The 14,271-nt window shown below is 41.2% G+C and overlaps 1 protein-coding gene and 1 pseudogene across 2 annotated transcripts in view; one reads left to right on the forward strand and one right to left on the reverse strand.

Annotated features, from left to right (window-relative positions):
- Window positions 1-519: 519 nt before the first annotated feature.
- The window catches only part of CDKL5 (cyclin dependent kinase like 5), a 185,763-nt gene continuing 172,011 nt past the window's right edge, over window positions 520-14,271 (forward strand). For both annotated transcript variants that reach the window (XM_068533949.1, XM_068533950.1), the window contains exon 1: window positions 520-598. The gene's annotated coding sequence lies outside the window, so the exon portion shown is untranslated. The remainder of the gene's footprint in view (window positions 599-14,271) is intronic.
- LOC137757036 (large ribosomal subunit protein uL30 pseudogene) lies at window positions 12,103-12,841 on the reverse strand (annotated as a pseudogene).

Genomic DNA, 14,271 nt, shown 5'->3' on the forward strand with positions numbered 1-14,271 from the left:
CAGGATAGCTGCGCTGCAGGCAGGATTCCCCCTTTTTTTCCGCTGTGACAGGCGGATTCCCGGGCCTCCTCGGCCCCCAACCCCTGCAGCCGCCCCTTTCCCAGTCACGATCTTCCCCCCCATCCCCCCTCCCTTCGAAAGCTCAAGGCTCGGGCCCCGCCCCTCCCAGCCGCCCAGCCCAGGTTGCTAGGGCCTGGCGGGGCAACCAAACCTGGCGCGCGAGGAGGCATGGCGCGCGCGTACGCGCGCAGACGAGCTTATACAGGGAACCAGCTGTCTTCTGCTTCGGGGACCAGTGCACGAGCGGCGCGGGCGGGGCGCGCGAGCCCGAGCCCGCGGACGAGCGCTCTCTCCTTATTGGTTCCTATCAGAAGTGGGCGGGGCGAAGGCGGGACCTGGAGGAGCCTGAGGCGCTTCCCCATTGGTCCAAACGGGAGGGTTGGGGCGGGGCAGTTAGCAGCTTAGGCTGCGCGTTCTCCTGAGAGAGAGGGCGGGGTGGAAGGTTTCGATTAGTTGTCGCCGCCGCTGGGGAAGGTAAAGCGGCGACGGCGGCCTCGGGAGCTGTGGGACCCTGGCAGGAGGTGGGGATCTCGGCGGGGTGAGTAGACGCGCCGCCACCCGCCCGCCAAGCCTACTTGTCCTCATTCGGCCCCGCGCCCACCCAGCTTCTCCTGAGAGAGGGGACCCACCCGGTCCCCCCGGGCAGACGTGAGACGGGGAGATGGCGCGGGTCCCCCCAGAATGGGGCGACGCGGCGAGGGCACCCCAATCTGGAGTGGCTCCTCCTCAGCGCCCCATTGCGCCGCTGGAGGGGCTTCCCCGGCGAGGAGCTGGGGATGTATTTTGGGGTGTAGAGAGACGGGAGGGTGTGAGGAGGGGCGGCGGGTCGAGGCCGCCCCGTGGGGCTCCCCTCAGCGGCGGGTCTGCTGCATCCCCGCCCCGCCGGCCCCGCGGCCCGAGCTCCCCAGGGCTTGCGGCGAGGGAAGCCCCTTCCCGCCGGCGCTGAGGAGGAGCCTGCGCGCCGGAGCCCCCCGCCCGAGTTCCGTGGGAGTCCGGGACCCGCCGGGGACTGCGAGCTGCGGCCCCGGCCCTGCTGACCTTGGTCGTCTGCGAGGGTGGGCGAGCGACCCTCCGCCTGCCCCGCGGTTCCTCCAGCTTCCCCCGAACAAGTTTCAGGCGTCGTTATGAAGTTCAAGACTAGCATAGTGGGGAGAAGCAGAAATTGGCCCCTTCCCAGACCTTCGTACCCTTTGGACCCTCATAGAAATTAAATCCTGGGGTTTGGAACCATTTCCCAGAAAGAACAGGTTCTTCTCGCATTGAGACGTTCTGTGCCCACGTTGGGGGAAAAAATAACCTGAACATATTTCAGTGTAAAGGCAGATCTTCTTTGAGGGTTTTGTTTTTCGCTTCACTTGAGTGTTAAAGCACAGATGCCTGAAAAAGAAAAGCCTGACCTTAGTATCTCCACAGTGAGATTAGACGGATGCTGTGATATTTAAGTAGTTGCAGATCAGTGTTCTGTTAACACAATCTATTTTAATTGACTGAAATTTAAGCTGATTTTAGAAAGTATTGCAGACACGGAATAATTTCTTTCCGTGCATCTGAATTAGGTTTGTTTGGATGTAATGGTTTATGTAGTTAATGTAAAGGATTACACAAATTAATTTGTCCGGGAGCATTTGACCGAAACAGGAGACATAAATATGTATAGAATAGAATTATTGCTTTAGGTAACATCTGCTGGAACATTTCCAGGTTGTTCCTTTCTTGCTGTAGGGTTACAAAAGAAGGCATCTTTACCGAGGCTATTCGGAATTATTTGTGAATGACATTTAGGTGTAAATTTGTTTTTAATTTCTTTAAGTGTTTTAAAATATTTTATTCATAAAATGTGAAGAGTTGAAGGGGGGGTAGTATAATCTTACATTTAACAACCCAGTTACGATCATTAATAATACATTTTTTAAAAAGGTGTGCCTGTTTTCGACAACATGATAGTTGAGTACCTTAGCAATCCTTTTAATTTCTTTATTAAGAGTACTATTTTAGGTTTGAGCATTTTTGGCGTTGACACTGGAACGGGAGTAAGGAAGCCTGCAGCAGTATTACCAGTTTGACACCACCAGTGGGTGTTTCTGTTGACAAATGCAGAGAAGAGAACATTTGGGAAGGAAATCTTTTTTCTAAGGGTGGGGGGTGGGCGAGTGGGGGACGGAGCCAGAAGAGAGAAGCTGTAGAAGAACTAAAGCTGCCAGCACAGTGTATGCTGAGCATTTCACAAGTACAAGGAAACCTAATTAGGATAAAAAAAATTCAGTTTGACTGTATTAAATAATAGAGCTCCAAAAGAGGCATGCTAAATAAAGTTAATCATTACAAGAGTGTTAAATAATCTACCATTTCAGAGGGGTTGGAGGGTCTTCAACTGTCAAATCCCTTTGAATTGTCTTGCCTTTTAACCTAATCAATGCAAGGATTAATTTGATATATATGTATATATAGAAAACAGTTTAGTATTCTAATTTTGCTTATTTAGCAAGTTTTCTGAGCCTAATTTTTTTAAAAACAAGATTTGGTATATCAAAAAAATAATTAGAGGGACTTCCCTGGCGGTCCAGTGGGTAAGACTCTGTGCTCCCAATGCAGGGGGCCCGGGTTCGATCCCTTGTCAGGGTACTAGATCCCACATGCTGTAACGAAAGATCCCCCGAGCCACAACTAAGACCCGGCGCAGCCAAATAAATAAATATTTTTTAAAAATTAGAAATAAGCATTGTTTCTCCAGAGAGGATTCCTTTTTTTTTTCCTGCTCAGATTTATAGTTTATTCATGATTTAGGGGTTTGTGGTAGGGATTTTTTACCCCTTTATCTCAGGTTTTTGATTTTCTACTTATGCAAGTTCCCTGGGCTAAATGTGCCATTATTTTCATTGTAATTTTCTTGGAGTCATTTAAATCAGAGTGTGGTATCGACAGTATTCCCTGGGGTTTTAAAAGAAAAGGCTCCCATTGAGGGAAATTGCAGGGCCATCTCGCATAGATGAGTAATAGAAGGTTGACTGATTGCGAATCAGATGTATTCTGTTCCAAATGTGCTGCATGGAGTTAAGGCAGTCTCATTTAATAACAACCAGATTTTACTTGGTATTTCTGCTTTGAAGGTGCGGTATTGTTACAAAACGAAATACAGAGGTGGAGACATTTCGTCAAGTATGCCTTCCCACCGCCGCCCGCACCCACCCCCCAGCCTTGCTTCACCACTGTGTCTAAGAATCTGTGAGAGACGCTTTCAACAATAGTTGCATTGTTGGAAATGACAGTGGCTTCTGTTGCAGAAATTCAACTTTTCATTTTGATTTATGTTTCAAGTTAATTTATGGTAGAAAATTCCAGTATATCTGAGAATATGGCTGTGGAATTTGTAAGGAGGTGAGCAGAGAAAAGAAGCCTTCTTCAGTGTGTCTGTTAAAAGTTCACCTTTTTTCTCCCCTTTTTATTTTGATAACTTTGGTGGTTATCTCCTTTATTTCTAATACATGTTAGAGGGTATGTTAACATAGTACTTCATTTTTGGCTGTTAGTGTGGGGATATGACTTTTTCATGTAATAAATTGATGTCAAGTAATAACAGAAGGCATTTAAGAACAAACGAATCCACATACTTAGATCCAAAATGTGAGGGGAATCCTTTAGGTAACGCTTAATTTTGGTACAAGAATAGCAGAATTTGAAGTATTAAGTCACTTTTTAAGTAGAAAAGACTGTTTACTCAGAATTTGATAATTTTAGTTTCTAAAGTTTTAATTTTTGGCAACATTGAATTTCTTGATAGAGACAGAGGTCGAACCTCAAAGGTTCTTATCATCTGATGATGAAGTCAGTTGGGTCACATATTTCAACTTGAGAAAATAATGTAATTGAAAGACTATATTTAAACTTTCTGTTTGGGAGGGTTTTCCAATTTACTTTCTATCTTAAATTCAACATTAGAACTCTTTTGTTGGCGATGCATCACTTACTTTAGTGTTTGGATTTAAATTCTTGATAGTTTCTAGAATGTTTCCTTTATATAGAGCAGTGCTTGGAAGACTGGATTATTCAAAGATCTGGCCTCATTTCTCATTCAAGTTTGTACAGTTACTTCTTAATACTGTGTGATATGAACTTGGGTACAATTCTGTCAGTGGGAAATGAAAGCTGTGAGTGAGGACCTTCCACCTAAAGAGCCTGCTAACATTTAGACAATTCAGATTTGGGAATTAACAGAAAATTATTTATTAGGTTAAAAGGACTTAACCCATTCAAGTCTTTGGAATTGATTGTCAGCATCTTGAATTAAGCTCTTAGAAACATTTGTGTTTGAGATAGTTCTCATTAGGGTCAAGTTTTGGGTGTGGTCTCTTTTGGGCAGTCTTCTCTATAATAATTAAATTCTAATATTCTATTTATTCAGCCTTACTGAATACCAGGTACTACGGCAAATAATTTATTTGCATGAATATATGTGTGTATGTGTGTTCTCACAACATTCCTGTGAGGCAGATGTTTTTCTTATTTCCCGTATACACTTGACCAAATGGGCTGAGGGAGAGAAAATATTTTACCCAGATTACCTAGCTAGTCAGTAGCTGAGGCAAAACTTCCATTGAAACCGGTATGACTTGAACATGTGCTCTTCAAAACTATGCTTTCTGCTTCTCTTTAGAAATCTGATTTCCCAAACATGTTTTGAGCTCCTACTGTACATCACTCCTGGGGTGGTTACTGGAGGTATAAATATGCCTCCTGGAGTTCATAGGCTACATTGGCAAGGCTGCCTGACCTTTAGTCACATGGGAGGCTGGACTCAGATCCATCAGCACTGATGGGTAGGACAACTGCAAGTTCAGACTTTTCTAAGAGGGTCATTAGTTCTGTTTCTTCATAAATGAAGGTTGTACATAATTATTTACACTCAAATGAGGTAGCTGTTTCTAATTAACCACTTGGTATTTCATGTTTCTTCATGTTCCATTTTAACTTTTGACTGACTTTGATTAAATTTGCTACACTAATAAAGGCTGTGAAGATATTCCTTGAATTCAATTTTGTGGTTTAGATGCACTCTTGAAGTAAAATGGCAGCCATTACAATCTGCAGATGGGTATCTCTTTTGTAATTGTAATGACTTCAGTAAAATAAAATTTGGAGGTGACGTCTACAGAGATATGTTATTGATGTTGCTTAACACTATGTAGGAGTTGCAGTCTGACAAAATTTTTCTACTTGCAAGTAGAATTTTCTGTTACTTATAGCCTCTTATGGGTGTGTGTGTTTTTAAACAAGACCCATCCTTAAGAGAGCTACAGTTGCTTAGCCCAAAGGAACCCCCAGAGGTCCATGTTAGGGAGGAAAAGGACTTAACATCTTATTCTGTAATTGGTGAGAATCACTTTTGCCAGTTATTAAAGTTAGAAAGGAGTGATGAATATTGTAGAACCTCAGGGCTGGAAATCACCTCAGCCAAAGCAGGACAGTTGTTCTACCAAGATGGGAGCTATACAGAAGTGCTGTGGATTTCTTTACCAAGTATGGGTTTTGAATATGCATTTTTAACAGTTTTATTGAGGTATACTTTACATACCATAAAATTCATGTTTTAACCGTACCATTCATTGATTTTTTTTTTTTTTGTTGATTTATGGAGTTGTGTAACCATCACTACAATCCAATTTTAGAACATTTCCATCATCCCAAAAAGATCTCACTGGCCAACACGCATTTTTTTAACCTTATTTACTTGCTTCCACCTAGATCCTTTTATCATTAGACACTTGTAAACGAAATCATGTAGATCTTAAAAGATATGTCTTTTTAAAATACCTTCTTACATGTATTACAATTTCTTAGCACTTTTTGTATATTCAAAAGTTTTTGCCTAAACATAATATGTAGCAGAATATAAAGGACAGTACTGCAACTGCCATCCATTACCTTGTCTTTGTGGTTTTGATTTGATTCTGTTTTGATCTTTTTTAAACTAGCAAATAAAATACAGTGCTCTTAGTGATATGTTGGAAAAGCAGAAATAAGAAATCAAGGTAAAAGTAATATAATTATTGGGCAAGAAAAAATTCCTTTAGGATTTAAGACCAAGGGCAAAATAATTGGTTTTCTTGATTTTAAGCCAATAACATTGTGCATTTTATTGTTTGAGCTCTAATCCCCCTTGAGAGATCCATGCCTACCGTGCATGCCAGAGAGCAGGCTTCATTAAATTCAGGTATGCAAACGCATTGTCTACTTTTTGCAGTACTTCAGACTGGATTGTTGGGAGATTTAGAAATAGTTTAACCTGCAAGGTACTGTAGCTGCTTTTCCCTGCCTGCATCGTTTTTTTTAGTTACCCTGAAGGGTAGGCAGGGGAGTTAAAACTCCCTTGGGAACGAGTTGTACAGGATGGGATGAATTCCACCCGTTTGGTTCCCAGGTGCTCTTTGCTCCCTGTTCTGCATGTGTAGATGGACACTGCTGATAGGATAGCTTGGGGATGTTATTTTTTGGGTACACATAATAGAGGAATGCAGTTGTTTGGTTGGAAGTAAAGTGTTTTGGAAACAAACTTTCATTGCTTTTAGATGAACATTTCTCTATGGAAAGTGACACTTACAAGTGCCAGGCAGGTAAATCAATACCTCCTTGTGTGGTAGGTTGTGTCTGGATTTTTTTAAAAAATAAATTTATTTATTTATTTATTTTTGGCTGTGTTGGGTTTTCCTTGCTGCGCGCGGGCTTTCTGTAGTTGATGCGAGCGGGGGCTACTCTTCGTTGTGGTGCGCCGGCTTCTTATTGCGGTGGCTTCTCTTGTTGTGGAGCACAGGCTCTAAACGTGTGGGCTTCAGTAGTTGTGGCACACGGGCTCAGTAGTTGTGGCTCACGGGCTCTAGAGCGCAGGCTCAGTAGTTGTGGCGCATGGGCTTAGTTGCTCCACGGCATGTGGGATCTTCCCAGACCAGGGCTCGAACCCCTGTCCTCTGCATCGGCAGGCGGATTCTTAACCACTGCATGACCAGGGAAGCCTGTGTCTGGATTTTTAATAACAAACAGAAAGGACACAGCACTGCTCTGATAATAATAGTTTACTGTAAATTCAATCATAACTGGCTTGAAATAATTTTACTTTGAAAAAAAACCTGTTTAATTGCTATGGCTATGTGATTCTGTTGTTACTTTGTGTTCTTTGTTAAGAGAAAGGCCTAATATCAAATAGCAACAAATGAAGAGCTTTCTGACTTTGATTTAGAGGGAAAGTAACAACTTTGGTTTCTGGAAGTTAGTTAACAAAACATATGGATGAATACATTATGTTTTTTGCTTGTTTGTTTTTAAGACTGCTTTAAATTATTTTAGGTAAGTTGCAGTGTTAGATCTCAGTTTTAGATTTGGTACTATGCCTAAAGATTAGGTTCTTGGCAGTGTAAGATCATATTATGATAATCAGATTAAGCACACACACACACGCGCGCGCGCGCGCGCGCGCGCGCGTGAGGAAGATGTGGCAGATAAAAAATGGTGATAAGTAACAGCTGAAGAACAACTTACTGACTTGGATTTGCCCAATTACCCTGATATTGGCCAAGAGTAGTAGAAACTAGTTTCCTGATGAATAGAATCTTTCAGAGATTACGAAAGCTGGTTCAGATGTGACACATCCTAGAATTTATCCACAAACTCCACCCTGGTTTGTGAGCCAATGGTGGATGTTTTAACTTTAATCGCTAGTAATTATTACTGGTAATATTACCACTAAAATTTAAGATTAGCATTGCAAACGAAAAGAAAAAGTTTTATTTTAATTGTTAGTAATTGAAAATAGTTGAGGTAGAACAAAAACTAATTTTGTGCAAATTGGTGTTTCATAATTTGTTATTTCTTTTTAAAGTAACCTGTCCTATATCCTGAGAATCTGTCCTTCATTTAGCAAATACTTATTGAGTGTCTACGGTGTACCAAACTGTGATAGAGGCTGGATAGAGTGATACATCAAAGGGAAGTAGGCCCTCAAAGAATTTATAGGCTTGAAATGGAGGCAGAGGAGAAGTACCAGGCGCTAACAGGGTAGGGGGATCTGCCATGTGGGGAGCAGGTAGGAAGGGCACACTGAGGAGGTAACATTAAGTGGGACCTGAAGGATGAGAAGGGCATGGTTTAGTTGGGGAAATAAGTTTTCGTGGCAGAAAGTGCAAATGCCCTCAGGCAAGTTGAGAGAAATAGAGGCTTTTGAAAAACCGAACCTTTTAAAGAACTGAAAGAAATCCGAAATGGCTGGAAAGTAGAGAAGCAGGTGATGACGCAGAAGTAGGCAGGGGCCAGGTCTTGAAAAGGCTTAGTAGGCCATCTGCTGGGTTTTTGAACTTGTCCTAAGTCTTCTGGGAAGCTATTGAAGGTTTTAAGCAGAAATGTGACATGAAATGAAATGCCGCAAAAAACAAGAGTTTTAGCTCAATGGAACCTTGATGATTTACCAAAAAGGTCATAATCCCTGCAAGGTAAAATATTCTTTCCTCATCTCATTAAAAATTTTGCAACTGCCTTCTTGGTTGATTGTCATTTGTGTTACTCTTTTCATTGTTTTTATAGAAATTACCTTCAGTTTTCTAAAGGCTCCTTCTTTTATCCTTCACCAGTCTGTTAACCTTATATAGGAATGTCATTTCTATTTATAACTGAGTTAAAATTTTTTTCTAACAGTTTTAGCTCTCTTCCATATTTAAACTTAAAACTCTTCACTGGTTTTTTTTTCCCCCAGACATCTTTAATCTGCTCAAGGTTTTAATGAAACATTTCATTAAATATCAATATTAAATTTGCTTTATTCTTTTCTTTCCCTAAATACAGTGTCTTATGTCTAGTTTAATATTTGTCAGCATTTATGCTATTTCATATTTTATGAAATCTCATTTGAGCACGTACAGTGTTTTTAGAGAATTTTGTTAATAATGTTTAGAATCACTAATCTTTAGCAGGAGTACCATTTTCAAATCTGGTTCACATTCTGTGGTTTTACCATCTTTTATATTAAACTAGTCTCTGTTGAGCTTCTTACTTTCAAGTGAGCTTATGTATATAAAAGTGCTCCACAGGTTTTACTTTATATATCCTGATTTGTTTCTTTCTCCTTCTACAGTATGTATCCCTACATGCTCAGTTCATTTTTGGAAATCTTCAGCCACGCTAAGTTTTTCTTGCTTTGATGACTGAACAAGCATTCATTCAGGGCTTCCTTGGTGTAAAGTGGTTAGTTTGTGTCAGTATAGAATGCCATTGTGCACTTCCCCTCCATGTATACAAAGAATAACCACAGCATCACCTCCTTCTTCAAATATTTCCTTTGAAATCTACATTTTGATGCAGTCTCTAACTTAGCTCACTTTGGCCTTGAGTTCTGAGGCTTTTCTGAACCATTTTATACCTGCTCTGTATTCTTTCCTTGTTGATTTTTTTTTTTTTCCTTGTGCTGGTAACTTGAAGAATTTACAGTGGTTTTGTGTCGTTACTATTTTCACTTCCTATCCAGCCCAGGACATTTATTTTTAAAGAGTTGCCTCATTTTAGAGTTTGATGTTTTTGTGCTAGTGGTTTCTCTACCATCCACAGTGACTGCCCTTGATTTGGAGTTGTGCTTTCCAGTCTTGTCCCTCTGTGCAGGGTTGGTAAAGGAAGGCCATACTTGTCTTTCTTTGACTAACTTTATGATGAGGTGATGATTTGGGTATCTTGGTGTCACTGTGATGGTAGGTGGTGGAGATACAAAGCCAAGCTGTGGTGTTGTGCCCTTTTATGGAGTTTGTATTCCAGCAGAAGAGGCCAAAAGCAATGACTAAAGAACAGGATGATATGTACATTTAGATGGAAACACAGGGTGCTGGTACTGTAGGCCAGAAGAGGTGCACTTAACGCAGACCTAAGGGGACTGGGGAAAGTAATGATTCCTGAGCATTTGTGAAGAGTCTTAAAGGAGGCCCAGAATGTCAGGTGGAGGGAAGGGGTTTTCTGGTAGAAGGTGTATTCAAACACACGGATCTAAAAGCATATAAAGCTGGGTGAATAGCAAGAAATGACGTGGATTTATATATTGCATGCCTTGCTTTGATGCTTTGACCCCAGCGACATCCCAGGACCTTGGTTTTCTTTCTTTATGGCCATTTGGCTTTTTTCTGTTCATTTTCACTTTTACCTGAGAGTATACATAGGAAATAAAGCCAGGAGTTTAAATAGGGGTGGGCCTTTGGTAAAATGGATAAGCAGATGGTATCAGTTTTCTACTGTAAGCTCCCTGGAGGCATTGAGTGTTGCCTGTTGTCGCCTGAGCATCTAGTGCATTGCCTGGCACAGAGGAAATGCTCAGTAAATATTTCTCTTATGAAAGGTGCCTTTTTTCCTGACCCCATCTCCTCCTGTCAATGCCTTTTTCCTTGTTTAGTGGTTTCTCTTCTCTGTCAGTTACCTGTCTAGTGGATCTTCCTCTCTGCTTGTCCTATAGACGTGCTTGTCCTGTAGGTCTAGTCACTGGTCTCGGACATAGTTGTGTTATAATTGGATCCGTGTTGATGTATAACTAGGTGCTAATGGCTCCCTCTGTGAGACTCCTCAAACTTCTGTCAACATTTACAGTGTGGTAGATGAAGGGGAAGCCAAAGTTTATAAATATAAGAATGATATTTCTTTGAATTTTTTCATGATTTGTTGCATGAATTCATAGAAGTGCTGAGTTCTGTTCCATAATAAGCTCTTGTGTGTGTGTGCATATGTGTGTTTGTATATATCTGCATTGTACTTTACTTAACATTAAACAAAACCAACATTCTGTGAAGATGTTTGCTTATTTATTATGTGGCTTCACCCCCAACCCCCATCACTGCTTAGGTCCCTCAGATTGGGAAGCTAGTTTTAAATGTGTTACCACATTGAGGTAAAATATGTGTCTTACAGAAAGGCTCTCTAGGATGCAATGATTTCACCAAAGAATCTACCGTACACTAACAGTTGGTTAGTTAGATGGAGGGCTTTTAAAAAAATTATTTATTTTATTTTTAGATGCTGTAGTAGACTTTTAAGTATCCTCTCTACATTTTGGTAATTTCTCATATTATAGGTCCCACTTTCCCAGAAAACTCATCCCCAGTCTCTTTTACAGCTAGGATACAGGCTTGTGACCTAGGTTTGACCAGTCATTTACACAGAGTGAGACTTGTATATAGAAGTGAGCATTGTGAGGTGGCCATCATGTGTAGTTGAATTGATGACCTGGTGATCATGTTGACAGAGGTGTTTGGTGGGGGCAGAGCTTATGGAATTCAGTCTCAAGTGGTGTTGGTGCTCAGCGGTGATAATCATTTTTGTTTGTTTTTTTTGTTTGTTTTTATCTCCCTATTCTCTGATCATCTGGAATTTGTGTTAGATGTCTTATATTAACTTTGGAATATTTTCAGCCATTATCTCTCCAAATATTTCTTTTGTCCCATTCTCTCTTCTATTTCTGTGATTCCAGTTACCAGTATGTTAGAACCTTTGATATTGTCCCACACCTCTTGAATGTCCTGTTTTGTTTTGTTCTGTTTTTCACTCTTTTTTCTCAGTGTTTTCGGTCAGGGTAATTTCTACTGACATCTTCAAGTTCACTGATTCTTTCCCTGACTGAGTTGAGTCTACTGAAGAGCCCATTGAAGGCATTCTTCATTTTTCTTAACTGTATTTTTAATTTTTAGCACTTTCATTGTATTCTTTCTTATAGTTTCCATCTCTCTGCTGAGTTACCAATCTGATTTTTCATGTTCCCCTTTTGGGTTAGAGCTCGAAACATGTTACTCATAGTATTTTAACTTTGATTCTAGATATTTCCAACATCTGATTCTGCGTCTAGTTCTGACATGTTCTTTGTCTTTTCTGAGTGTTGTTTTTTCTCTGCTTTTTGTTATGCCTTGTGATTTTTTTTTATTGTAACACTGACTTATTTTGTAGAACAGTAGAAACTGAGGTGCAAAAATTTTTTTTCACTTTGAAAGCAGTCACTGTTTAAAAACTGACCAGATTACAAAAATAATCATGGTAGATACCTTAGTTTATCCTTCTAATAAGCCTGTTGATCTGATCTTCCCTGTTGCCAGCATCTCTACATTCTAATGGGTGGTCTTCTTCTTCGTTCCGCCTCATGGAGAAGACAGTTTGAAGGGCCACGGGAAGTTGTTTGCTTCTTTGAAACGTTTTCCAACAGTATAGATCTCGTGAATCAGATCCTCCATGCAGATAATGCCATATTTACAAAGAGATCCAGCAATCAACACGTTATCTGTCAGGGCAATTCACTTGTTGATTTTGCCATAACCATGCTTGTAGATCAATTCATTTACTGACTTCAGGTTTGGATACCCCCATGCAATATATGGTTCCACAATTCTCAGCATGTTAATTGAAGCCTGTTGAGCTTCACATGGGTGCCATTGAAGATCTGACGGAGGTGGAGAAGCCGCAACACCTTTTGGACCTTTGGGCTCACGCCACTGATATCTCTGATCCTGATGACAAATGCCAATTTGGGCTCTGCAGGTACATAGAAGTTGCTGGCTTTTCTTGTCATCCTCACTATTCAAATCTCAGTTCTGTACATCTGCCTGTATTCCTTGGGATAGTGCTTAGCTTTTTCATAGATAAGCTTCCTCCTTGCCTTTCAAAGCATCTTCTGGGCATACTTCTTTCTCAGGCTCTTGATCTTAAGCTCTGCGAAATTCTTTTGCATTTTCTTAAGGGTTTCTGGCACAGCAGGAACCTTTTTTTAATTCTCTCTTGCACCCTCCATGGTTCTAGCTGGGAAAGAGCTGAGGTGCATAATTTTCATGTCTGTAAATGGGCATATCTTTCCCTGTGCTAGGCCTTTGGTTCAGGAATTTGAGTTAATCTAGTTTGGAGTTGGGCTGGTTTTAAGTTTGGTTGTTGCTGTGGTTACTCTCAGTATACCTCAGGCTTCAAATTCTCTGATTAGGGTGGGAGTTGGTTTATTTTATTGTGTCGGGTCTTCCTTCAGGACTGTGACTTAGGGTCTCCTTACATGCTCTTGATCTCCTCCTGTCCCTCTGCCAGTGGTATTATGCTGTTTCCTTGTTATTGGAAGTAGGTTAGCTTAGAGGTGGGGAGTGATGGTGGGGTGTGGTCTTTTGTTCTGATGAAACCTCAGGCTTAGGCCTGCATCAACGTCCCAAGGTCATGCCCCTACCCTAGCTATTGTTGTGGGCTCAGTGTGGAGTCCTGCCCCTCTCCCAAGAGTAGGGTGCCCACCCCTTCCTCCGGCTGTAGTGAGTTTTCACCAGTGCTTTAAGGGTAGAAGCACTTATTGGCCTTTCTTTCACAGATAAAGGTTTTTCTTCCCTAGTGGACGTGGGAGGGAAGGATCTGGGTGTACATCTTGCTCCTGAGACACTGCTGCAGTTCCCTTCCCTCAAGTCTGCATCACAGTGGGCACTCCTCAGGGCTCTTTCTGTGAGTGCTTGGTGGCGTTGGTGAAGGAAGATCCTGCAGAAGGCTGGGGTCTCCCCAATTTCTGTGACCTCCATTGGTTTCACACTGTTCCTTCAGCAAGCCACATCGGGCTTCAGCAAGCAATATCGATTTGCTTTTTATTCTAGCTGAACTCTTGTCAGTGGCCACTTGCAGTCTACCCTAGGTGAGCACAAGGTTGTCTCCTCTCTCCTTGCAGGCCCTTCCTCTCTGAAGATTTTGAGCCAGTTGGTTGTTCTCTGATGGCTTTCAAGAAAGTCATGAATTTGAAATTAGTACAGCTCTTTTTTATTGTAAGGGCGGGCAGCTCCGTTCCTTCCAGCTTTCTTATTCCAGGATGGAAGACAGAAATTTGGTTACCCTTAGAATTTTAACATGCGCATTTAACTAAGTCAAAGCTTACTTATTATTCCTATCCTCCCAAATAAGACAGAGATTTTAGAATGGCTTACTTTTGAACCCTCATCCCCTCTTCCATGTTAGTTATTTATGCTTTGGTTTTGTCTTGTTGAAACCACCTTAAGTTTGTGAAATAGTGAATATTTACTCATCAACATGTTTTCAGTTTTCTTTGCTCACCATTCTTTATTCACCCCATTTCTTCCTTTTAGGTTTAGTTTTCTTCTTTATAAAGAATGTTCTTAAGTAGTTCTTTCACTAAAGGCCTATTAGTAGTAAACATGGTCTTGGTGTTTCTGAAAGTGTCTTTACTTCACTTTTTCTCTTGAATGATTG

The sequence above is a fragment of the Eschrichtius robustus genome, chromosome X (assembly GCF_028021215.1).
Source record: "Eschrichtius robustus isolate mEscRob2 chromosome X, mEscRob2.pri, whole genome shotgun sequence".
NCBI lineage: Eukaryota > Metazoa > Chordata > Mammalia > Artiodactyla > Eschrichtiidae > Eschrichtius > Eschrichtius robustus.